The sequence below is a fragment of the Urocampus carinirostris genome, chromosome 15 (genome assembly GCF_059441175.1).
Source record: "Urocampus carinirostris isolate Australia breed hairy pipefish chromosome 15, RoL_Ucar_1.0, whole genome shotgun sequence".
Taxonomy (NCBI): domain Eukaryota; kingdom Metazoa; phylum Chordata; class Actinopteri; order Syngnathiformes; family Syngnathidae; genus Urocampus; species Urocampus carinirostris.
Genome location: NC_142363.1, coordinates 21,076,397 through 21,103,285, shown reverse-complemented (window position 1 = coordinate 21,103,285; position 26,889 = coordinate 21,076,397). Strand labels below are relative to the sequence as shown.

The following is a 26,889-nucleotide window of genomic DNA, read 5'->3' as shown; positions in this document are numbered from 1 at the left end:
AGAGAAACAAAGGAATTGTGATGAGAATATGCAAGAGATATTGGATTGTTGACAATGACCTTGTGGACCAAGGGTTAAATCACACCAATTTCATGATGCATGTTCAGACAAAAACTTATCTACATGACTAATATTATTAGATACGATAATGAGTAAGTGTATCATTTAACAAGTCAAGACGGTGGGTCACTAGAGGAAGAAAACCATCACCCAGAGGCCAATTGATTGAGTTCACATAATTGCTTTAAACCAGTCGGATGAATGTCCATTCATGCATTCCTTCAGTCATTCATTCATTCAAATACCGAACTACTTCTCTTCACTAGACATACATTCATTCACACGCACGTTCATACCTAAAGACAATTTGGAATCACCAATGAACCTGCAATGCATGTTTTTGGTGCTAAACCCGAGTGCCCATAGAAACCCCCCCAAAGGCCAAGGGGTACATTCAAACTCTGCAAAGGTTGGAGGACTCTGAACTGTTAGGCGGACGTGCTAACCAGTCAGCCCTAGTGAATGTTGATGAAAAAATAAAGTGGATGAAAGTTGAAGGGATAAACACTTTCCAGTACATACCGCAATGAATTATTTTGTTCGAGTGAGAGACCAATTCAATGATTGTTTTTCTGCTTTTACGAGGAAAAAAACATTAAAATATATTGTGTTGGTATTGCTCTAGAAAAAGAAAGCCCACTGCCTTTTTTTCTTCTTTCGTTCAAACTAAAAAAAACAACCCTTAAATGAGGAACATTACCAGTTATGGCAAATCTTGATAGTTCTACTACTTTGTTTTTACTAAAAGGTAAAAAATGGCTCCCAGTGACTGAATTAATAGGACAGTGTGTATGATTTGACAACAAGGTATCTCTGTTATTGTTCTTGCAATTGAAAATGAGTGCTAAAAGGCATAAGGAGGAACACAAACTATTGAGACCAAGCAGCTTAATTTTTCTTTTCATTTGTTCCCCAGCCTTCAACGAGTTTTCTAGGTACCCGTAGCAGCAAGATGAACTACAATTAAGTCAGTTCCCTCTAAGTGAGGCTTATGTTGTGTAAAACAAATGCAAATTTCTTGACCCAGGAAAATTCAAACACAACATTTGTAGAATAGTTTGTGTAGTTTTGCTTATCACTCAATTTGATATTGTTTTAATTTAAGGATAAGGAACTAAGTCGTATACAGTGTACCTTTAAGGGCTGGAAAAATACAATAAAACAAAGAATATTCTTGTTTTACTAGAAAACAAACTTAAGGATATTCCACATTATATTTTATTGCTTTCTCATTTTGTTTAAACAAAAATAAATAACCCTAATAGAAACATAATCCATTGTGACGGATCATTTCTGATGATTTTATAAATTAGTATTCACCAAAATAAGAAAAAGAATCTCCGCAAATGAATTAAGCACCTGTCCTAGAGGTGAAAGATAGCACTTATCTGATATTACCTTTTGAATGTATTCTAAATTAATTGTTTTATTTTAAACTTACTTGTGCATTATAATTATCATTACTCTGATGGTTTCTTTTGCTTAGTTGGTATCACTCGGTTACATGGTCCAACAGCTTCAACGAGAAGAGGTTTTCTTATGTATTCAATTTCCTTTTTTTTTCTTCTTTTCTTTAAAATTCTGAAATTGCAACATCCATTGCAGCCTGGTCATGCTAGAAGGGGGATTACCACATGTGCGGTCCCTTCTCAAGGTTTCTTCATTTTCCTCATGTTGAGGTTTTTGAGTTTTTCCTTGCCCTCATGTTGGTTTCAGATCAGGGGATGGTGTGATAATAGTCTGAAATAATAGTCTGTGCAATAACTTATGCAGCCCTTTGAGACTCTTTGTGATTAAGGGCTATACAAATAAAAATGACTTGACTTGACTTGAAATAGAAACAACCTCCGAACTTTAAATTCTTCCAGGATGTCAACATTACAAAAATTCCCTTTGTGGTGATGAAGACACTTTCTGGACAGCGGTTTGAATTGCATGAGGCAACATGGAGCAATCTTTACTTGATGCACCAAATCCTAAGAAGATATTTTACTTTGAGGTTCCCAATGATGTACTAAATACACAGCTGACAGGGCAGGCAGTGGAATTTAATAGTACAATGTAGGCTTCAAACTTAAAACTAAAAAAGTGAAAATATTTTCTAAGAACCAACAACATGTGAGACACAAACATGAGGTGGAACCCAATTACTTCAACATTTTATATTATTCTTACAACTAGATAACTGAAAAAAAGGTGTTGCAAAAATATTGCGCCCGCTGTTCTCCTAGGTCAGCGAACTGATTCCAGAAGTTACCTGACGAATTCTGAATGACCCAATGTCACCGAAATGACTAACAATGACAAACAGAATGCATCCGTGTGTCATTAGGTCCGTGATGGACCACATTATTAAGACCAAAGAACAGATTAGGTAGGTCGGGAATAAAGTTGTGGAAAAGTTCAAAATAGGAATGGAATACAAGAAGATTTTGCAACATTTACACATATCCCGGAACACTGTGCTAGCAATAATATCAAAAGGGGGTATCTTAAAACCACCACAAACCTACCAAGACCTGGCTGTCCCTTTACATTTTCTGCCCAAACAAATAGAAAAAAAATCCGAGAAGGAACAAAGAGGACCATGATCACATTGGGTGACCTGCAGGTGTACACAGCTGAGGTGGGACAATCTGTAAGAAAACTATTAGTGGTACTATACATAAATCTGCCCATTATGGAAGAGCAGCATGAAAGGCGCTGATTATTATGACCTCTCTGAAAGAATACCATCAAAAGGCCCATTTGGCGTTTGCAAGAAGCTAGATGGGAGACACAAATAACACGTGGAACAAGGTGCTCTGGTCAGATGAGACCAAAATCGAACTTTTTGGGCTCAATGCAAAATGAGTAACACTGCAAACCAACACTGTCAAACATGTTGGTGGCAGCATCATGCTCTGGGGTTGCTTTTCAAAGCAGGTTGAACAAGTATTAACTGGACCGGGGCAAATATTTTTGCACTTTGTCAGGCCAATAAAAAAGGTTAAATACATTTGCGTTCTATTCACGATTATGTCTTACATGTAGTTGAATCTTATAAAATACAGTGGAACCTCAGTTTTCGGACGCCTCTCAGTTTGAACAAATCGGTGTTCGACCAAAAATTTCGAGAAAATCTTGCTTCGCTGTTCGGTCAAAAATTCGGAGTTCGAACGCCGGTAATGCGTGAGTGCATACACTAGGGTGCGATGCTGAGCGGCGTAGGGGTGTAGATCGTGTAGATCGCCCCCACCCCTCGTGACCAACTGTTATCACGTGCGCACTTGCCTCTTTTTTATTTCGCTTTTAATATCGGTGAACGGAGTGTTTTAGCCCCTAACTATGCTTTCGAAGAAGGTCGGTGCAAGCAGGACAGGTGAAAAAGGAAAAGTTGTTCGTACAACTATTGCCTTTAAGAAAGACATAATAGCGAAATATGAAAGCGTTGTGCGAATTTCCGATCTTGCTAAAGGAAAACAGCATGCGCCTTCTGCTGACCACCACAAAGGTAAGAAATCCTATTCATAATTCTTTTCTTTATCTTTTTTTTTTTTTACACGTTCGTGTTAGCGTTATCTTTCGTACGGAAGATTACGATAACGCGAACGTACGATTAGCCTGGGTTAGCTCTATGATTCGAATTAAACATTCAGGGTGTTGGAACTGACCCCAAAATTCAGGGTGTTGGAACGGAGCCCCCGTTCCAATGAAGCGCTAGCCACTTGTGGTAAATGACTTGTAAACGACCTGATTTTTTTATTTTCACACGTTCATGTTAGCGTAATCTTTCATACGGAAGATTACGCTAACGCGAACGTACGATTAGCCTGGGTTAGCTTCATGTTTACGTTAAACATTCATGGTAAACATTCAGGGTGTTGGAACGGATTAAAACGATTTACTTTATTTTTAATGGGAAAATCGATTTCGGTGATTGAACAAATCGGTTCTCGAACAGGGTTCTGGAACGGATTATGGTCGAGATGTTTTATCAGTAAGTTGGAAGCCTAAAATATGGAAATATGTCAAAAAGTTCTTGGGGGCGAATACTTTTGAAAGGCACTGTATGTTGAGTGAAAATCAAGCCAAAAATCACACTAATAGCTTTTCTATGGACCCCGAAACAGTCTCGGTCTGATCTGTGAACACATTTTCCGGAATGACGGACTACTTTCCAACTTGTCTTCATACTATTATCGGAGAAATCACTTTCTATGAATTATTAAGCCAATGCCACTGAAGCAATAATTCACAATTTATAATTTATATGTAAAACACTTCCGGTCTTTAAACACATGTCAAATAAAATAACAGTGAGTTAAGCTATAAAACAGTCGGCCATTTAGTAGCATGAGACCACAAGTTTTATGTTTCATGGCTCTGTCAAAACTTATCTATGATTCACTGTCTGTGGTATGAAAACATACAATGCTGGGCAGTAACAATGATGTTCAATATTTGGCAGCAGTGACGCTAACATCTTTTTCAGATGGGAGCTACTTACAAGACGACAAATTTAATCTGCCCATCACTAAAAGCAAAACAGCTTTCTGTTTTGAAATGTATTGAGGATTCTTTGTAAAAATTTAACCAAAAACTGACAAAAGCGAATGAAGATACGGGGATTAACAAAAAAACTATGATTTCTGTAATTGATGTCTAACATTATTTTTGTATGGACTCCAAAATATAAAATACCACAGTCAAATTTTAAAAAGTGTCAACAGCGTGACTCTAGTCAGTATTTTTTTCCTGGCCAATGATACTATTGCAAACAACGAACACTGTGCTGCTCATATACTAAATTGACCACTAGATGGCAGGGTGTTTCAACAAATGCATAGCACGGAATGTACTTTCCAATAGTCTACCATTGCTACGTCTCCGATCCAGCGGTAGATCACGATCGACGTATTGAGCACCACAACGTTAGAAAGACAATGATACAATCTACAACTGATACGCTAACTTGACTAAAAGATGGCAGTGTGATCGAATAAATACAAAGCATGGAACAAACCTTTCCACATTCTACCAGTACTACCTCTGTGATGCTCTGGTAGATCATGATCAACATAGTGATCGCCATGATGTTAGAAAGACAATGATACTGTAGCAAAGAAGTAACACTCTACTACTGACACGCTAACTTGACTGATGGATGGCAGTGTGATCAAACAAAAACAAAGCATGGAACACACCTTCCCAATTCTACCAATACTACCTATAGCCATCCTCCGGTAGATCGTGATTGACATAGTGATCACCCCTAGGTTAGAAAGAAAATTATACTGTTGCAGAGAAGTAAAAGTGTACTGCTATCATGCTAAATTGACCACTAGATGGCAGCGTGTTTCAAAAAATACAAAGCACGGAATGCACCTTCCCGTAGTCTACGAGTGCTACCTCTGCGATACTCCAGTAGATCATGATCAACATAAAGAACACCACTATGCGAGAAAGACAATGATACTATTGCAAAGAAGTAACATCTTACTGCTGATATGCTAAACTGACCACTAGATTGGCAGTGTGTTCCAACAAATACCTAGCACGGAATGCACTTTCCAACAGTCTATCAGTGCTACGTTTGTGATCTAGAGGTAGATCACGATCAACATAATGAACACTATGGCAATAGAAAGACAATGGTACTGTTGCAGAGAAGTAACACTCTACTCCTAAAACTTTAAATTGACGATGAGATGACAGCGTGATTGAGCAAATACAAAGCATGAAACGTACATTCCCACAGTCTACTAGTACTACTTCTGTGATTCTCCGGTAGATCATTATCAGCCTAGTGATCACCACAATGTTAAAAAGACAATTATTCTGTTGCAATAAAGTAACATTGTACTGCTGGGGTACTGAATTGACCAATAGAGCGTTTTTCAAAGAATACAAAACACACAATGCGCCTTTCCATACATACCAGTAGATTGCGATCTACCAGTAGATTACGATCGTCATAATAAGCACCCCTAGGTTAGAAAGGAAATTATACTGTTGCAAAGAAGTAAAAGTGAACTGCTGACATGCTAAATCGACAACTCGATGGCAGCGTGTTTAAACACTCACAAAGCACGGAATATGCCTTCCCATAGTCTACCAGTACTACCTCTGTGATCCACCAGTAGATTACGATCGTCATAATGAGCACCCCTAGGTTAGAAAGGAAATTATACTGTTGCAAAGAAGTAAAAGTGAACTGCTGACATGCTAAATCGACAACTCGATGGCAGCATATTCAAACACATACAAATCACGGAATACACCTTCCCATAGTCTACCAGTACTACCTCTGTGATCCACCAGTAGATTACGATCGACATAATGAGCACCCCTACATTAGAAACGAAATGATACTGTTGCAAAGTAGTAAAACTGTACTGCTGACATGCTAAATTGACCACTAGATGGCAGCGTGTTTCAACAAATACAAAGCGCGGAATGCACCTTCCCATAGTCTACCAGTACTGTACTACCTCTGTGATCCACCGGTAGATCATGGGCGACATAATGAGCACCTTTACGTTAAAATGACCACTAAGTAGCTTGATAGTAATGACAAAAATGACCCTAGTTATTCTGCAAACCGACAATTTGTTATTGCATGGAAAAATAGTTATTTACGGTGAACTTTTGGGGAGTTTTTCATCCAAGATGATGTAGTTATGTTTCAAGGACTCTTCTGTTGCATTATGGAATGAGACCACGCACGATTCCCAAGCTTACTATCAAATCATACTTTGCGCGAACAAAGAATTTTGGCAAGCGACAAGGAAAGATTTACGGTTAGCCGCTAAAAAGAATTGCTAGTTCGAGTTGGGCGGAGCTGCAGAAGTCCAGAGTCAATTGACTACCTTTAATGGCTAGAGGGGGAACCTATAAAAAAAAGATATTAAAAACGTATAGGATAAAACCAGAAATTGTCAAGCAGCGGAAAAACTAAATCACGGAATTCAGCTACATTTATCTGCATGACCTAGTGGGAAAAGCAGGTGACATCATAAAACTCAAGCTTTATTTCCCCAGTGTAGCTGAGATTTATGACAGTCGCTAGCGGCAAGCTATAGGCCGCAGTCAAGTATTATTTAAATCTATATATTTTTTTCATTTTATCAATAATACATTTTTCACTACCACAGTGTGTAATAAAATGCTCCCTAGTGTTTTAAGTCAAACCTCTCAAAAAATATCTTATGCCGTTATAAAATTAATAAGCCTACTATAGCTAAAGAAGAAAATTATCAGTTCAGTCGTTTTTGTACTTGTAACGTACAAAGTATACTTAATTTAACATAGTACTTTTGAACTACTGTAGGTGGTGGACGCTACGTGTCCTGACCATGTTTAATTCTACATCCAGGGTTATGCGAGATTTTTCGACAAAGAAACAAGAGTAGAAGAGAGCAGTTCTGTTGAGGACTTTTATCACTCTAAAACAAGATAAAATAGGTGCTCTGGTCAGATGAGACCAACGTTAAATTTCTTGGGCTGAAGGCAAAGTTTATGTTTGGTGTAAGAGTAACACTGCACATAACCCTGAAAAGACCACCCCCACCGTCGAACATGGTGTTGGCAGCATCATGCTCTGGGGTTGCTTTTTCTTCTACTGGAACTGGAAAAGTGGTAAGAAGGTGATTCTAGAAGAAAATCTGTTGGAGTCTTCAAGAGACCTGAGAATGGGCCAGGTTCAACTTCCAACAGAACAACAACCCTAAACATAAAACGAGATCTACCGCAATTTTAAAAGTGAATGGCCAAGCCAAAGTCCAGACCTCAATCCGATAGCTTTAGTGGAAAGATCTGAAAAATGCTGTGCACAAACTATCACCATCAAACCTGAAGGAGCTGTATTGTAAAGAAGAGTGGGGAAATATTTCTGTTTCAAGATGTGCAAAACTTATAGAGACATACCCAAGAAGTATAAACTCAAAGGGGGGTCCGAAATTTTGCAAAACCTACTTTTCATTTTTTAACTTGTTAGCACAATATAAAATTTGGAGTACATTTAGTTTATTTTTGTGAATGTGCGCGTACCAACTCGTATTTCGTCTTCTGCTAGAGTCATAAATCCCACTTTAAAATTTAATGGTTAGACATAAAGTCTGACTTCGACATATAAACATAGGAAATGCTTCAGTGAGGTTCTGTTCCAAACATGTTTTTTGCTCGGGGCGGCAATGACCAGTTGACGAGAGACTTGAGGTTGCACGTGATATGTCGGACATTTAATGAGCGTGACCGGCAAACAATGAAGACCATGATGGTATCCATCCATAAGCACTCGCCAGTGACTCTTATGAGCCACGTTACTGTGTAAAGACTGCCCTGGGGCGAGGGCAAGAAGGCCGAGCGTAACTAATGAAATTATTTAATAAAAGGAGCCGGAGAGCTAACAAGGGGGTAGGCTATTAAAAGGTAGTTGTTCTTGTAGAATAAATCGTGCTATGGAGTCTCCTGAATAAAGAAAACCCTATGACTTTGTTTTTGCAAATGTTTTTAAAGGGCTGGCATTCATTGAATATAAATACTACGTATCATAAAACACTAATGTGTTACTATAAACATTGAATAGCGTTTGGAATCTCCCTTAAATCCTTCACCAGTGACTAGATGGAAATGTCTTAACCCCAAGTGCGAGCCCGGTTCAAGCCTAAAATCATCTCTCTCGCTGACTTTTTAAAAAGAAATATATATTCCTGGGGCAACACTTCCTGCGGTGTCTCTTCGGCAAGTACATCCCGGCAGCACCCATCCTTCTTCAGGCCGTTTTTTTGGGTAGGGCGTTTGCTCCCCCTCAAGAAGGTTTGCTCCCCCTCAGTGCTTGGCCCCCTTCTTTTCAGCATTTACATGCTTCCATTAGGTGATATTATTCGCAAGTACAATATCAGCTTCCCCTGCTACGCAGACGACACTCAACTATATCTTCCGTTGGAGGAATCTCCCACACTAAACTGTGGAAATTTGGAGGCCTGCCTCATTGAGATAAAAGAGTGGATGTCACTCAATTTCTTGCGTCTTAACTCTGAAAAGACCGAAATGTTAGTCATTGGTCCATCTAAATGCCGTGAATTTATTCTCAAAAACTGCTGTGAACATTGACAAATGTCACATCACACAGAGTGACTCAGTTAAAAATTTAGGTGTCATATTTGACCCTGATCTATCCTTTGAAACGCATGTAAAGAAAATTACTAGAACCTCTTTCTTCCATCTTCGTAACATTGCTAAAATCCGTTCAATACTGTCTCAGTCGGATGCGGAAATTATAATTCATGCGTTTGTTACCTCCCGTCTTGATTACTGTAATGCACTACTCTCTGGTCTCCCGAAGTCTAGAATCAAGTCTCTTCAGCTGGTACAAAATGCCGCAGCGAGGCTTTTAACTAGGACAAAAAACTCCGATCACATAACACCGATTTTGGCTAACCTGCATTGGCTCCCAGTTAGCCTTAGATGTGATTTCAAGGTTCTCTTAGTATTATACAAAATCATACATGGACTTGCTCCCTCTTATCTTTCAGATCTGATTTCCCCCTATGTCCCGGTCCGAAGCCTACGATCTGAGAGTGCCGGTCTTTTGGTGATCCCAAGAGCAAAGAAGTGTTCTGCTGGTTCGAGAGCGTTTTCCATCCGGGCACCGGTGCTGTGGAATGCTCTTCCCCCTGAGATCCGATCTGCAACCTCAGTGGAAATGTTTAAATCTAAGCTTAAAACTCACTTCTACTTCATAGCATATGAATAACCTACTCTTCTCGTCGGCTGAAAAATAGTCTGTGTAATATAGTGTAATAATCTGTGAAACCCTTTGAGACTCTTCGTGATTTAGGGCTATACAAATAAAAAAAATAAGAAAATAAAATAATAAATAAAAAAAAAGAAACAGTACTATTTTCCTTGGTTACCCGTAGCAGGTGAATGCATCCTGATCTGACTCAGATATAGCACTTTCATCATCTGGTCGCCGTAGTTTTTTCCAGAGATGAGCCGGACCTGTACTGTACTTCAATTACACTTTCAAACATTGGCCAGGGGTCTTTAAAGCCCCAAAGTTTATTATATAGTGACTCCTAGTGGTAAAAACCACTAATTAAAATAGCAAGCAAAAACATGTACTCTTTCCTAAACCTGATTTTCCTTTTTCAAACTTGTAGGTTTAGAAATGTGTAATTATACAACTCCAGATACATTTAGCTGCTAAAAACACCCGAAAGACAAGGTAGCATGGCCCTTTTATTTTATCTTCTATTAATATACTTTGCCCTAAATTAAAACAAAACACGTATTGAACTAAAGTATTGCACCCGACAATGTTGTTCTTTGTCTCTCTGCCTCCCTCTCTCTCTCTCTTAAAGTGCCGCACTAGATTCCTAATTACGTCCTGCTGCTGTGGTTCATAGCCCAATTTTCAACCCGTTAAAATGCCAGACAGCCTTAGAATTTTCCCCTGCCACGATTAGTCGACATTCGCAACCAAAATCGGTAATAGTGGACGATGAAATTCAATGTCAAATAGCAGTAAGAGGCATTTCTCTGGGTAAAATCTACTGAGAGCATCTCTATCTTGAACATAAACATACAGAAATGGCGGTGTCACTATCAACTCCGCGTACAAAAACTTCTAAAGTTTTGGAGCATTTTAGCCCAAATACGACAAATAAAAAGACGACTTGCGACGTTTCCGTATCATGGCGGTAGATCGGTGACGCATGAACATTTAACGAGCACGCCACACAGTTCATTGAAACGGAGTCTAACTCGCCTCAATAGGATTCAAGTAACGTTCAAGCCAATCCGTTTTTTTAGACATGAATTGTGCATTTTTATACTCATATATTTCGCTATAAAAGAGCTTGAAACGTCAGTTTGATTTCGAACCCTTGAGAATCGTTAAGTACTTTTGTTACAGGCTTTGCAATTGAGCACCGAATATATTTCACAAATTTGACTTGATATTTGTTTTATTTACTGTTGTACTGCTTCCAATGTGCCTCTTTACAGCGAAACAAACTGTTAACTTATGTATTTATGTATGTATTTATGTCCACTGACAGTAACCAATAGATTTTAGATTTTGCATTTTTTACGTCATTTTCGTACAAATCGGAAGTATGTTCAATAATAGATGTATTTTTCAATGTACACATTTTGTTGTGTTTATCATCATTTGCCACAATTTTACGCAAAATTTCATAAAAAAGGAATTATTCGATTATTTGACTCATCGTTTCAATAGTCAGCGACTGGTCAATTGTTAAAATAGTTGTTAATTGCAGCTCTATCGTCGATTCTCCCAAAAATCTGTCAATGATGGAAAATTGTCAGGTAAGGTAATCCCAGCAGACTAGTTTATATAGGTTTATATGGTTCTTGAATGACTTTGATATCATAATCATAAATCACCTCTCCTCCTCCTGAGTCCTCACAGATAAAATGTGAAATTTCAGGTTCGGGCTTGAAATCCTACAAATGAAGTAAATTGGTCGGGCTTTAATATCCTAGGCCTGGGTCAGGCTAATCTTTTTGAGACTCGATTTTACCTCAGCCAACCTGTTCAAAAAAATCTCATTTGTTTGAGCTAAAATACACAAAGAAGCACGTTTCGATCCATCTTTCTGTTATTCAACTTTAGAAAAATATGCTATTCTAGAATGACGGCTGTGGGAAGGTGGTTAACCCCAAACAACCCAACGGGGGTGAACGTGGTTGCATGGTTCTCTTTTGATTTATGTCAAGAATTTTTTTGTCTCGGAGGTCAACCAATCTCAAAATTGCTCAGCTCATTTCGATACCGCTAAGAATTTTGCTTCAAAATATTGTTTTTTTTAAAAATATAAATTGTTATGCATCAATTAGTAGAATAAAATCCCTTGTAGTTTAAACCCCCTATGGAAAGAAGCTGGATTTGGTTCTATCCAAAGACCGTGATTATAAAAAAATCCCAAATTTATGACTTTCCTACTAGCCCCAAAATATTTTTTGACAAAAAAAAACAATTCTCAAATTTCTAAGATATAAACACCACAAAATACACCATACCGAAGGAAAATTGTATAAAGTACTGCACATAACTGTATTGTTTCCTTTCAAAGAGGAGTGTCATCAGATAAATAAAGATGGAGCTAATGCAGTATTAGTATTACCAACTTCATTTAAATACCTTGTGTTGTATATCGCACGTTTATTTGAGTTTACATTTTATTCACGACAGATTAAAACATTGAAGTGCAGGTTTGCCTATTGTCAATTTCCTAATATCCGTGTTTTTACTCAATTATATTCAATGATAATTATCTTAAAAAGAAATAAGGTTGGCACCACAGTTCTGAGGTCATAGGATCAAATCCAGCTACAAGCCTTCCTGTGCGGAGTTTGCATGTTCTCCTCCCACTTGCGGTGGTTTCCTCCAGGCACTCTGGTTTACTAACACATTCCAAAAATATGCATTTTTTCCAGGTCAGGGTGACACAACACACTCTTCTGTTCAACAGCAGGGCCCGACAGCTTTCACTGGTTTACCCCTGCTGCATCATACGGTGTTCTGCCCATCCCTTAGAACGCATCCAAACATCCTATTATCCTTTAACAACACCTCTCCACTCTTTCCTATCACCAACAATAGCTCTAGCTTTCACTAGATTTAGACCTCTTTCCCACAGTGCACTCATAACACCATCCATCCACGTCAATCGCGGCTTTCCTCTTGGTCTCCTCCCTTTTAATTCTGCTCTGTAGATCCTCTTCAAGATTCGCTCCTCATCCATCCTCTCCATGTGTCCAAACCAACCGAGTACTCTCTTATCCACACGCTTGCTCGGTTCCACAACTACTCCAGTTGTGTCTCTCACAATTTCATTTCTCAATCTGTCCAATCTTGTCACTCCTAACATACTCCTCAAACACTTCATCTCAAAAAGATTTGATTTCCTTCTCAAATCTGCGTTCAGGCTCCAAGTCTCTGCACCATACAACACAATCTGCACAATCACACTCTGATACAGTCCCCTCTTTTTATTTTATTTTTTTTATTTTTTTTTAATCATAATGCAAGAAAAATGACTTTTTACTAGATATTTTGTATAGACTTCAGTAAATTGGATTTGAGACACTTTAATGCAAATTAAGGCCTTATTTTTAGAATAATAAATTCAACGCCTTTTAAGACTTTTCAAGGATCCGCGGCAACCATGGAAAAGCGTCCTTGTCATTCGAGATATGGAAGTCGACCGGAGCTTAGAAGCTTTAACCCTGAGTTCAAACTACTTCCATTTAAGATTCACATTAGCTTCAAAGCTTTATTTTGATAAAAAATAGTATAATCAGCTTTAAAGGTTTAACTCAAAACAAACATAGCTTTAAAAAACCTAAAACATCAGACATCTATAACCTAGCAGTCATCAACGCAGCCCAGAAAATCATCGGCTGCTCTTTGCCCTGTCTAGAGGACATCATACTTCTGCAGCAGGGCCAAAAACATCAATAATCTCTCACCTTGGTCAACACCTCTTTGACCTGCTTCCCTCTGGCAGATGATAGAGGTCTTAAAAGAAACACTAATAGGCCCAGAGACAGTTTATTCCCCAGAGCCATCACCCTCCTAAACAAGAACAGAAAACTGAAAAATATCTTGCCTATGTACATATGGAAAGGTTTTTATTAATATTTTTTTCACTATATGTATTTTACAAAATGTTATTGATACTTTGTGTTCTTATGAAGCACTACCTTTTTACCTTTTTTTTCTGTTTAAAAGTATTTTGTTAACCGTTTATCCTGGTGTGCCACGTTTAGAATAGAATAGAATACAATAGAATAGAATATGCCTTTATTGTCATTGTTACAACATGGGATATGCTGTGACAACGAAATTGGACGACTCCAGTTCCACATTTACAGTGAGGATAAGGAAACAAAGACACAAAGGAACAAAGCACTAACTGACTTTGTTGTCCTCGGGGGGCGGGGGGGTTGGGTCAAACAGAGTTGCCGGACACAACCGAATGTTTGATCTTACATTACACATAGTCCAGCGTTTTTCCGAATTGCTCAGTCCACAATTGAATGGATTTGGGAGTACAGTCCATAAACATGCCCGATTAAAGTCGCCGTTTAGTCTCTGGAACAATGTAAACTACATTGCAATCAATGTCAAGTCAAGTCATGTTTATTTGTATAGCCCTTAAGTTTCAAAGGGCAGCTCACACTGCATAGTATTGCAAACCACAGACTATTATTACACCATCCCCTGATCTAAAACCGACATGAGGGCAAGGAAAAACTCAAAAACCTCAACATATAGAAAAAGAAGAAACCTTGAGAAGGGACCCCACATGAGGTAATCCCCCTTCCATGATGACCAGGATGCAACGGATGTTGCAATAACAAACAATACACAGATATCGTCAACGTGAAATATAGATCATTCATAAGCTACTGAATAGAAGTGTGTAAAGACCATTCAAACATTTATCTGGTCCGGGATACTTTAGATATAATTTAGTGTAAAAAATCTAAAATTCGGTTGTGTTCATGTCATGAAACGGACCAGGAAGCAGGAAGTCTGAACTCATTTGCGTAGCCGATCTTTCACTTTAATTGAGAAATAAAAGTTGTCCAACACACAAACGGACCAAAGACAAAACAAAACAGGTTCAAAGGTAATCAAAATTACAAACTAGGCATTTACACGGATCAAACAGGCATGAACTGGTCTTCAACATCGTAAAGCAATGGTCTGGCAACGGGCAGTCCCAAAAGGAGCGTTTGAGTACTCCACAAACAATCAGTTCAATGCGTCTCAGCCGGTGTCAAGGGGCGGGGTTAGCTGGATGCCATGACAACCGTGCAGGACATGACAGTTCAGCCTATCCAGCATGGAATAGATCTAATTTTAGAATACTCTTGTTTGAGTTTACTGCCTCATAAGTATTCCCAATTCCACAAAAATTTGCGTTAAGCTGTACAAAGACGCTTTCACTAATCTTTGAAACGAAGATGTCTCTGGATGCAGCCTTTGTGTTTTTCAAAGGTCTTCCAAATTGTTCCAACCAGTTTGTGTCGGGTGAGAAAATTCCAATTCCGTTGGCATCAATCCGTCTGGGTTTGGCATTTGCGGGCAATTTCGAGTCGAGCACTGAACAAAATACCCGTAATGTAGCAGAACTCAGGCACAGCGACGGCAATCTTATTACCTAGCATGCTATGCTGTCTTTTACTCCCTACCTGCTTAACATATCCCCAATCCATTACAAAAAATCCTGACAGGTCAAATCCCCTTATTCCCTCCGCCGCTTAAACTACTTTTGACAACTTTGCAGCATACTGAAAGTAGGTTGCCCGCAGTAATGAGGCACTTACATTGGTATTCCAAGGGGGAGGAGTCATTTTTGTGCTATGTCTCATCCAGTTTTCTCAAAGTCAGGCATCTACTTTTGATTTTTTTCGCTTATAGAGTCAATGGGCTCAACAAATGTGCCTCAGTTTCACCAGATCGCCAACAATTACCTCGCAAATGCCCTTTTTAGAGTGGTGGGCCGTGAGGGCCTGCAAAGCCTTCTCTGCTGGCCTAAAAACATCTGAATCAAGACTTTCTTTAAAGGGCCTGTATCATGTGATGTCTATTTGATTTTGTCCAGTAATTCCTTGTAAATAATTACAAACTGTCTTTCAGCTTACTATCATTCCTTCTCCCGGTTTGCAACGTTTCCAAATGTGTGCTTTCATATTTAAGCATTTAACCAATCAAATTTCAGGCATGCTGGGTATAAGAATCTATTCGAAGGCCTTCACAAAAAATCCTGAAGGCCGTTTTGTCCCGTCACATCAGCCTTTGAGAAAGCTGTTAGTTTAGCCAATCAGATTCCGAGATGGCATTGAGAAACGTCCCCGGTTTCACAAACTATTATTGCCATAGGGTGGTAATCCAACAAAGCAAAGAAAATATATTGTGTCAGACAACACCGAATCGAGCAGGCCTTTCGCAAGCGGGAAAAGGTTTTGTTCGCCACTTTCAGCCTAGAGGCACAATCTTGAAGAGAGTGTGTAATATTTAGTGCTTCCTAGTGGTCAAAAAACGTTTATACCGTAAAAAACATTGATTTGAATATTAAGCAAAAATACATGAACTATCATACCAATTTTTCTTGGTGTCACACTCTGCTGTGTATTACTGGCCAGTGCCGGTACCAGACAACACAGTGCCATTCAGCGGTCAAACTTCACACATTAGGACTTTAAGCCCAAGCCTGACCTGATCCGAATTTCGGGTCGGTATGTTCAGATCGGGCCTAGCTTCTCTCTCGCTGACAATTTTGGGGGGGTTTTCTATTATATATCCCACATTGTTGTCATACAGTCTTGTTCAACGAATATTTTGTTACAAAAGACAGGCTTTACATGTCACAGGCAGGGCCCTTTGCGCCCCGCCAACCCCTACCCCTCCGCGAAACACCACACTCAGCGTCTGACAGCGTTGGACACTGCCGCTGCAGAAAACTGCGTGCATGGCGGGGGCCGACCAAAATCACTTCTCCTCCACCCAAGTCCTCAAAAATAAAATAATTTTACTTCCAAAAATAAGCGTAATGAGCCTGTTTGTTCGCGACACATCAGTAAATCAGACTGAAGCTTAAGGCGTAGGTGTCAAATACACATAGATTTTTGAATACCTGAATAGGACCCTAAGCACTCTCCACCCACTATATATGTATACATAGTATCTACAATAAGAATCATTTTAAAATTTTAATTTTTAAAAATGAGTGTCCGGCTTGCAGCTTCCTCGACTCTTTCATGCTAAATTTATTTCAGTCTCGGCGGTGCATTTCCCGTTGGGACCGAGAGACACAGAAGCTTCGCAAGAGTAATAACTAATACAGTCTAAGATCTCATTACTGCAGGAGAGAAAAAAATGTAACGTGAGGCCATTACTCTTCATTACCTCGGGCACAGCCAACTACATAATGCTGCCAAATGACAATATCTGACTTCTATATTCACGCACTTGAATGGAAGATGCTTGATTTGTTACAGAAAATTTGGCCAGAGGAGTTACAAAAAATAACATTACACCACTAGCTTAAAAAGCCCATCAACGTCTGGACTTTCTCTGCAAACTCAGGAGAGCAAGTACCCCAACCCCCATCATGCTCTCATTCTACAGAGGCTCCATCGAGAGCATGCTGACCTGCTGAATCACCGTGAGGGATGCTGCCTCCCTCACGTCCCTCCTGGAGATATACAAATCTCGCCTCACCCGGATTTCAGGTGACTCTACCCACCTATCTCACAGTCTTTTCAATCTGCTATCAGGGAAAAGACTGCAGAGTCTCAGAGCCAGAACCAGCAGGCTCAAGGACAATATACAAATACCCAATGTGACGTGCAAATGCCCACTGTAGCGTGTTATATAGAATATCTAAATAGCGCTACACAGAATACATATTGCAATAAAATTCGGTAATATGCAAGTAAGGGGTGTGGTTTAATGTGGGCTTTTACTCTGCCGGGTAGAGTTAAAGAGCCTCATGGCATGAGGAAGAAAAGATCTCTTCAGTCTGTCCGTAGTACAAGACAGTGACAGCAGTCTGTCGCTGAAACTGCTCTTCTGTCTGGAGAAAATGCTGTGTAGTGGATGCGATGGATTGTCCATGATTGACCGCAGCTTTTCCAGTGCCCGTCTCTCAGCTACTGTTGTTAGGCTGTCCAGCTCTGTGCCCACAACAGAGCTAGCTTTCCTTGCCAGTTTATTGAGATGAGAGGCATCCTTCTCCTTGAAGCTCCCTCCCCAACACGCCGCGGCATAGAAGAGGGCGCTTGCAGTAGATCAATTTAATCTTTTGTGGTATGACCACAGAATTCCTGAATCAGCGCCACACCTCGTTCGGCAAGATTATTGACCACACGGATTGCCTGAACAGTTTCCAAAGCTTGTTTGAAGTCATCCCGCTATTCCCATTCCTGTGATTCAACATCACCAACAGGAAGGTCCATGATTTTGAAGAAAGAGCTAGATCCAGAGGACACAAAGTCTTCTAGACATTTGCTCGTAACAGTGTCTAAATCTACAGATATTCTCTTTTGAAAATACTGTTCAGCAGTTTCATCTATGTTGTCCTTATTTTTCATTGCAGCCACCATGAGTTGTTTTGTTGGTCCACTGACTTGATTGTAAAACAAAGCATGTGTAACCGTTTCTGGTGTTACCTACCACAGGTGATTGGAAAATCTCTGAAGGGCTGCCTTAGATATTGCAGCATTGATGTTTAAATATTCCACCAAAGACTTTAAAAGCTGCAAATCAGTGAGAGGGGCACTTGCAGCGTGATCCAGACCTTCAAGTTACAACATTTATCATGCCTCTCTTCCTCTTTGAGATACCAACACCTGATATGTCATGACTTGTTCCTCGTTTATCACCTTCAGAACAACTTCTGCTACATGATAATTGAACTGACTCATTCGCAATTCTTTGCTCAGCTTCAGATTCTAGGCGTTGTTTTCTTGTTTTTCTTTTTTCTTTCTCTTGTAATTCTTTGTCAACACCTGTCATTGACCCTTTTCTTCCCTTTGCTCTTCGAGCCAACAAAAACTCTCTGTCTTCTGGAATTGTCATAATGTTGAGAGCATTAGCATGACCGATGTCAAACAAGTCATCAAGTTCTTTTTACTCGCTTTCCTTGGCTTTTTGTGTTGCAGTTTGTCGTCCTTTGTTCTTTTTTAGCAAACGCCATGCTTGAAAATGTTTTTCTTCTTGCTTAATCTCAAAATGATGATATTTCTTTCACTGTCACTGCGGAAAACGCTTTGATGGGCTTGTGCAATTCCAAGTGTTGATAAGGAAAGAAACCAAGAGCTATGGGAACTGATGGTAACTTGCTTCCGGTAAGTGAGAAATGTTTGTATGTACTGAATATTTACCTGATGCTGATCTTTGAATGTCAATCACTTCTTGGAGGACAAATAAGGTCTGCTGGCCTTGTCTTCAAACGTAGGTCAAGGCAAATTATTCTAGTTGAATTAGACTGATCGTGCTGAGTAGTGACTTGTAGGTAATAATTGTTTGAGATATAAACTTACACATATGTGGCTTATCCCAGAATCTCTAGAACTCCCATTTATGAAAACTGATCGAAAACTTCTCAGCAATTGAGCTACCTCTAAAATGCATTTTATTTAGACCAAACTGCACAGCAATTGTTCTTTTGTGTAATGGAACATAATTAGGGGGTAAGACGGTGACTTTTTGCAAATTTGAAAATAAGCTCCACCCTAATTTCCACCATTCCAATATATCTAATAATGGATTATGCAAGTTAAAGCAGAGATAGTAAAATATATCCATCCTTTTTGAAAAAACAAAAAAACTTCAAATACCATATATATTGGCATATAAGCCTACATCGCATATAGGCAACCCCTGAAACTGCTTTAAAATAGCCACATACTAAAAGAAATACAAAATATTAATAAACCGTATACCTGTACAATGATTATAATCAAATGATGTAGATAATAAAGTTTAATTTAATGGTTTTACAGTAAAAGTTTATATTGTTGAGCCATTTACGGGACCTTCCAGCAGCTTCAATGGTAGACACCTGTACACTATTTTCATATTTCACAATCATTTCCTTGTTCGACTCGATTGTTGTATCATTTTTTCCTCTTTTCTTTCCCCTATCACTACTTTTTCGGGGACGCCTTATCGGCATAAAAAGGAAAGAAAACTAACCAAATCACGATTAAACGAGATATTTTCCCTCCCAAACACAAGTGAGGCTGTGCGTCTCCTGCAGTTAAGATTAACTGAACAGGAAGAAGGGATCGACTTGGGTATTATCGCCATCTACTGTTAAGGAGTTTTTTTCTTCTTCTCTGCATTATTTTGCCAAAGCAAAGAGTCGCAACCCACTAAAAAGAAACACTGCTTCAAAGGATTAAATAGCTCAGGGCAATATTCCAGAATTTACAAAAGTAAGACTGGGGTATATATCTTTAGGGCCTTGTTTGCTACAATACAACAACTGATAACATCACTTTGCAAAATTCGTCTGTGCCAAAAATGTATTCTTGGTAGTCTATTTTTGTAGAACAGAGAAAGAAATCAAAAAGATCAGTCGCTCTAAATTGGGCTGGCTCTTTAAAAGAGTAAACATGCCAATGTTATATTTCCCGAACATCTCCTGGTGTTATTCCAATGGAAATTCCCATCGAAACAAGCGAATGGTCAATTGCTGGCTTTTCCATTCAAAGGCCTAAAACGCATTTGTCGTTTGTCATCTTTAATGAATTTCTGCTTAAAGAGGGAAAACTGAAATACGAAGTATTTCCGTTTTTTTTCCACGCACGGAAAGGTCAGTCATCTTTACAGATTGTTGCTCTTCTGGTCGGTCTTTCAAGTTCCGAATTTGAAACGACCGAGAGGAGTTTTTCCCTCTCTGACGTAAAAATAAATGCTTATAACAGGCTTCAGAGAATCATGACGTTGTTTCTGCTGAAAAATGCTTGGAACATTTCTTCTGAATTTACTGGAACCGAGCCCTCCGAAATACCCAACTGTCCATCAAATTTATGAGTACATTTATAATAATAAGAATAAGAATAAGAATACATTGTATTTCGAAGTGCCTTTCAGGACACCCAAGGTCACTATTACGTATAGTAGGACACAACAAAAAAGCGAGAGTAAAACAAGCAAGTAATAAATAGATAATAAAACACATTAGAGTTAAAAGGACCAGTATGTGAAGCAGATGGTCAAGAAAATGCAATTCTGAAGAGGTGAGTTTTGAGTCCGGATTTGAAGGGAGACAGGGTCGCAGAATTTCGGAGGTCAGGCGGGAATGAGTTCCAGAGCTGGGGGGCAGAGCGGCTGAAAGCTCTGTTAAACATAGAGCTGAGGCGGGCAGGGGGTATTGTGAGATGGAGGGAGGAAGATGATCTGAGGGTGCAGGATGGCGTGGCAGTGTGAAGGAGGTTAGGGAGGGGCAAGGTTATGAATGGCCATTCACGGGGGGGAGTGGCTGGTCTTACCTGACCCATTTGTGCAATTCCGCCAACGCCCTCTATTTAAGAATTGTTCTCATTTGTCTCATATTCCTTTGATCACATATTATGGAATACCATTTAATTATCAACCAGTATTTGAATTGACTTAGGGTTTTTAAAATGCGCTTATGAGTTGTTGGGACCATACACCCAAATACATTACTGTATATGAAAAAAGCATGGATATACAGTAGTATAAGCTTTGGATTAGTCATATTTCCACAAGAAAATAATATAACTTTGTGGGGGGGAATAATTTGGGTTTATATATGTCAGAACCAGAACAGAAACAGGACCCAATCGCGTGACGTTCTCACACAAGCCTTTTATTTTACGGGAAATGGGGAGTCCTGCACGTTAGGAAGCCGGTCTGGCATGGAAGGACAGGAAGGGACAGACAGGCTTGACAACAAATCAGGATATCGATAACTAACAGGAGAAACTAGACGGGAGCAAAACTGGAACCCGAAATTAAACAGGACAAAAAATAAACGTGAACAAAACCGGACTGAAAATATCAACAGGAAAACAGGACCGAGTCAGAACCCACGTCTTGTGGGGCAGAAGTTCATTTGACGGGCTGGCAACCGAAGCAAGAGAGCGCTGAGCTTTATATTGACAGAAATCCAATCTCTCAACGAGCCCCAGCTGGCGCCCCACGGGCGGGGCCAATTGGGCAACATGGCAACCGTGATACACATGGGCGGGGCCAATTGGGCACCATGGCAACCGTGACACACACGGGCGTGGCCAATTGGGTGCCATGGCAACCATGACAATATATGGTTCATTGGACAAATTACATGTTTATTAAAATCAAAGAAAATAAACGCATAGTTTCTAAATTCTAGCACAACTAATCCGGGTAAAATACATTATTAAGTTGTTAAAAAGACCCTGAGAAGACGTTGAGAAGATGTTCTAGGTCTGAATTTATTGGGTTGAAAAGAGATAGTTGAGAATTTTTTTAAGGTGTAGAAATGATGTACTTAAACACTATTTTTGACTAAATGGACCGCCTTTTTTGATTTTTTTTTTTTTTAATTAAATTATGTTTGATAAGAAAGTATTTTAATGTTTATTCTAAATGAATGTTACATTTGTCAGCATGGACAAAGTCTTGATGTTTTGAGTCTGTTGTTTATTCTTATTTTAAATTCTTTATTATTAGGTGTGATACTATTGGTGTTAACTTAATATTTTGCCCTGTGGTATTTTATTATATTGTACATTATCGTTAAGAATAGCCCTTTTTAATTTTGTTGTGCATTTGAGACGTTACAATGACGATAAAGTCCATTCTATTCTATTCTATTCTATTCTGTTCTGCTTGCTCACATCAAAGAATGTGGTTCTGTTTTGACTATTGGTCAAATGCAAAGAACTTATATTGCTTATACAGATGCTCCCCTACTTACGAACAATCGACTTACGAAAAACTGTAGATACGAACATTTTTTTCGGGATGTCAATAAATATCCAGACATTGCTGTAAGTTAGACTTTGTACTGTGTGCACCTTTTTGCAAGTTGTGGACAGTACTGTAGTGCTTCTTTCCACCACTACCGGTGTGTGGCACTGTGAGAGGTCACCCAGCATTCGCTCCGAAGAAGATATCCGCTTCCTCTTCCTAGTTCATGCGTAAACATAAAGTACTATGTGTATCGCCAGTGCGCTAAAAGTTGACATTTTTATTGTTTAATGTCTCGTGCATCCATTCAATATGGTTGGTGTAAAGTGTAAAGAAGAGGCAAGTCGTTTCTTTTGAAATGAAAGTGGAATAAGAAAGCTTGATGTGGTTGAGAAAATGGTCGGAACGCTTTTTTGGCCACTTTTTACCACAGAGGAGGAAGTCGCCTTACTCTTGAAGCTCATCTTCCAAAAGTAAGTTAAACTTAACTTTATTTATCTTTATCGAGCATACTATTATATGAAATGTTTATTTTTTTAGTACAACACAATACAGGTTACTTATACAAGCCTTAAACATACAAAAAAAAAGCACTGAAGCAACTTACGAACAATTTCAACTCGTTTGTAAGTAGGGCAGCGTCTGTATTGGGTTATTTTGACTATTATTGAGCATTTGTACACGATATGCATCGTTGTCACTATTTGCCAATCCTGTTGCTATTCTTTGATAACCACACCCTTAGGTTGTTCCGCCAGGAGATCTTAATAGAGGGCTAATGGGAAGACCTTTAGAACAGGCTGGATTTTTGTACATCTTGGGAATTTTTACGGTCTTCTTGCAAATTCAAAATGAATCAACGTCTTATCTCCTCATTTTCAGTCTTTGTTAAACTACAAATGTATTAATTTCTAAGACAAACAAGAGCAGATTCCTCCCAAAGTCAAACATCCAAAAGCTGTGAGGTGCTGGGTGGGATTCCAGGAGAGACGGTATTTGGCTCAAGAGTTGAATCGCCTTGTTGATCAAGATGATAACTCAATTTGTCACATATCAAATCGATATCCCGCATCGGAGTGAAATGGAAAACTCAAAAGCACCATTGCCATTACGTCGACAGGATCATTCATCTGCGTGCGGACCGATCCATAAAACTAATTGTGGCTTAAATAGCCCCCGGCTGTTTTATATTTGTGTGTTTGACTGTTTTTATTAACGGCTGTTTTGTTTTTCTTGACTAAAGCCAACCAGATGTTTCTTGAGAAGCTAAAACATCAATATTTACCTTTACCTTTCAGCGAGGCTCAAATAGTCAGTGGTGCGGTGCAGCCCACGTTTCATTTATTAGTTTCGAAAGGAAAAGATGAGATGTCGCTACTTAAGCTATGTCCTAAGTCTTTTTTCTATTCATATTTATTTCTTACAAGGTCTCTCCAGGGGAATCCTCCGACTCCTAGCCAAGCGCGATATATGAAACGCTAAGTATGTGTCAACGGTGTGAGCCTTAGAAGGCTTTGGTTAGAAAAGCAAGCAACGGAGTTCACATCCGTGTTATTATTCAAACTTAAGTTGGTTTGAGCTGAAGTAAGGCAGCTTTTGATGAATGGTGGACTCTGAGTAAGAGCAACCTTGTCAAAACAGTCTGTGTAATGCACCGTTACATGCTTTTACTCCCTCTGAATATCACTTCATGTGCAGTCAATCAGGTTTCTCCAAACTAATGAAGTCCCATGACTCTGTTTATAACCTAAATGGATACAGCTTGACTTCAGTTAACGGCTATTATGGGCTACAGTCAAGTCATTTTCTGTGCCTTACTCCAGTTATTCTCAAATTCAGGCCCGACTTTAGGTTTAGAGTTTCTATTTGGTTAAAAACATTTTTTTCATTTCACTTAAAGTGATATAACATGCATCCATTATCTGCACCGCTTATCCTCAGTAGGGTCGTGGGGGTGCTGGAGCCCTTCCCAGCTATCCTGATTTGCTCTGCTTATAGAAAGTGTATGCAATTTTTTCTCGAACAAGAATTTTATTTTTTTTGTGCCGTGTTAATTGTAATTACAAACTAGCTGGCTATGACAAGCTAGTTTATAATTGCCCGATGATTGCTGGGATGGGCTCCAGCACCCCCGCGACCCTACTGAGGATAAGCGGTGCAGCTAATGAGATGACATGAGATGAGATGAGAAGATAAAATTGTCGTAAAACTCTAAAAATAGTTTAAAAATAAAGTAATATCTTAAATTAAAGCAAACTAATAAACCTAAACGGATTACCCATATGACTTCCTGAGACACGGTGACCACAAAAGATAAGAAAAACGTAAGTCATGATAGCTAGCATGGAAAAAAAAACACAAACTAGTTCTGGGAATTAATTTCGAAACAGTTTGGACGCCATGGCCAGATATTTTTTTAATGACCCTGGCTCAAAAAGGTTATGAAACACAGCTCTAGTGTAAAAAAATAACCTTTAAATTGATTTTCTATTTTCAAGAGGATGAAATAGCACTACAGTATTATATACTCTAAAACACAGGTGTCGAACAGGCGGCCCGCGGGCCATATCACGCCCGTTAAGGGATTGAATCCGGCCCGCGAGACAACACTCAGAGGAGCGCAAGAGAAAAACAAGCTGCAGGTTCAATTATGTCAACTTGATGTTGCCAAACACAGGTGCTTCTCACAAAGACACTGTACTTGTATTTCTCTCTCTCTCTCTCTCTTTCTCTCTCTCTCTCTCTCTCTCTCTTTCTCTCTCTCTCTCTCTCTTTTCCACCCCTTTTCTCCCACTGTCTCTTTCTCTTTCACTCTGTGTCTCTCTTCTTATCTTCCTTTGTTGCTCTTGGTCTCTTTCTCTCTCTGTGTATTTTAACCTCTTTTGCTCTAACTTTCTTTTCTCTCTTTTCTCTTTCTCTCCTCATACCCTTTGCGCTTTCTTTTCTCTTTTCTCTCCTTCTGTCTTTCTATTTCTCTCTGGATTTCTTTCTTCCTCTCCCTTTCTTTTCCCCCCTCTCTCACGACTTTTATCTTTTATTTCTCACGCTCTCTCCCTCTCTCTCTTTTTCTTTCTTTGTCCTGCCCTCTCTCCTTTTCCCTCCCTTCTTCTCTTATTTTTTCATCTCTTTTTCTTTCTCTTTAATCTACTAGTCTGGCCCCCGACAGAATGTTTGTTCTATCGTGTGGCCCCCGAGTTAAAATGCTCTAAAACATACGTGTCAAACTCATGGCTCGCGGGCCACATCCAGCCCGTAAATTCCCATTATATACATCTACTGTAATGCCCCGGCTCTATGAAACGCTGATAACTCTCAAACTACAGATCCCACAATGCAGCGCTTAAGACTTCCCGGAAATGTTCCCGCAACAATCGTGTTAGCTGTAGCCTGACGAGCACAGCCATTTTTAAAACAATCTACTGACTAACAACCAATCCAGACTGAGAGGTATATTACCAGTGAGTCTTTCGTGTCAGGAAGCGGAGACGTAACGCGCAGGGACGAACTTCTATCTATCAAAATGTAACGGAAGGCTAAAAGGAGAAAAGCAGGGTGACATTTCTGTTGCTGTGGATTACGGGGATGCTAAACCCTCAAAATGGTCGAGAAAATGTTGATTTTGAAAACAAACCCTTTCAAAATCTATAGAAGGATGAATATATGTTTACCGATATTGCCGGTAAAACCCGTGTGTCTTCTTTGTGGGGCTAATGCGGGCGTAATTATGGAATTGAATGTAAAACGATACTGAGAGACGAAAAATCAGCAAAAAAACCTGAATGCAGAGCAGAAGAACAAGAAAGTTGAAGTGTGAAAGAATAATATGATTTCACTAAAACACACATTTTATTTATATTTCCATTTTTTCACATTTTGAATTTGTATAGTTTTGACAGGAGATATTTTAATGGAGAGCAAAATTGAAGTTATTTCATGTTTAAGTTTGTTTATACTGGAATAACATGTTTTAAATCATATTTATGTTAAAAGCAGATATTTTTGGTGTAAAGCACAAATAATAGTTATATTTTCATAATTCTTATATTTTAGTTTGATTTATTTCAGGTTTTACAGGAGCCATTTTTTTTATGAAGAGCAAAGTATTTTGAGTTTGTTTATTCTGGAATAATATAATTTATATTCATTTTTTTTTAAATTAAGTTTTAGTGTATTCAATAAATACTTATCCTGTTCGGCCCGCCGCCAAAGGTGTGGTTTGAGTTTTGGCCCTCTGTGCAATTGAGATTGACATCCCTGATCTACAATGAGAATCAGTTCTTTGAGGAAATTAGTGGAGGAGTGAAGTATCGATCCGAGGCAGATCTAATCCAAGTACTTGCTTATTATCAATAATATCGATATTTCAAATTATGTTA

The 26,889-nt window shown here is 39.0% G+C and overlaps 1 protein-coding gene across 1 annotated transcript in view; it reads right to left on the bottom strand.

Moving 5' to 3' along the window:
* The window catches only part of ltk (leukocyte receptor tyrosine kinase), a 139,334-nt gene that overhangs the window by 88,219 nt on the left and 24,226 nt on the right, over positions 1-26,889 (bottom strand). The window lies entirely within an intron of this gene.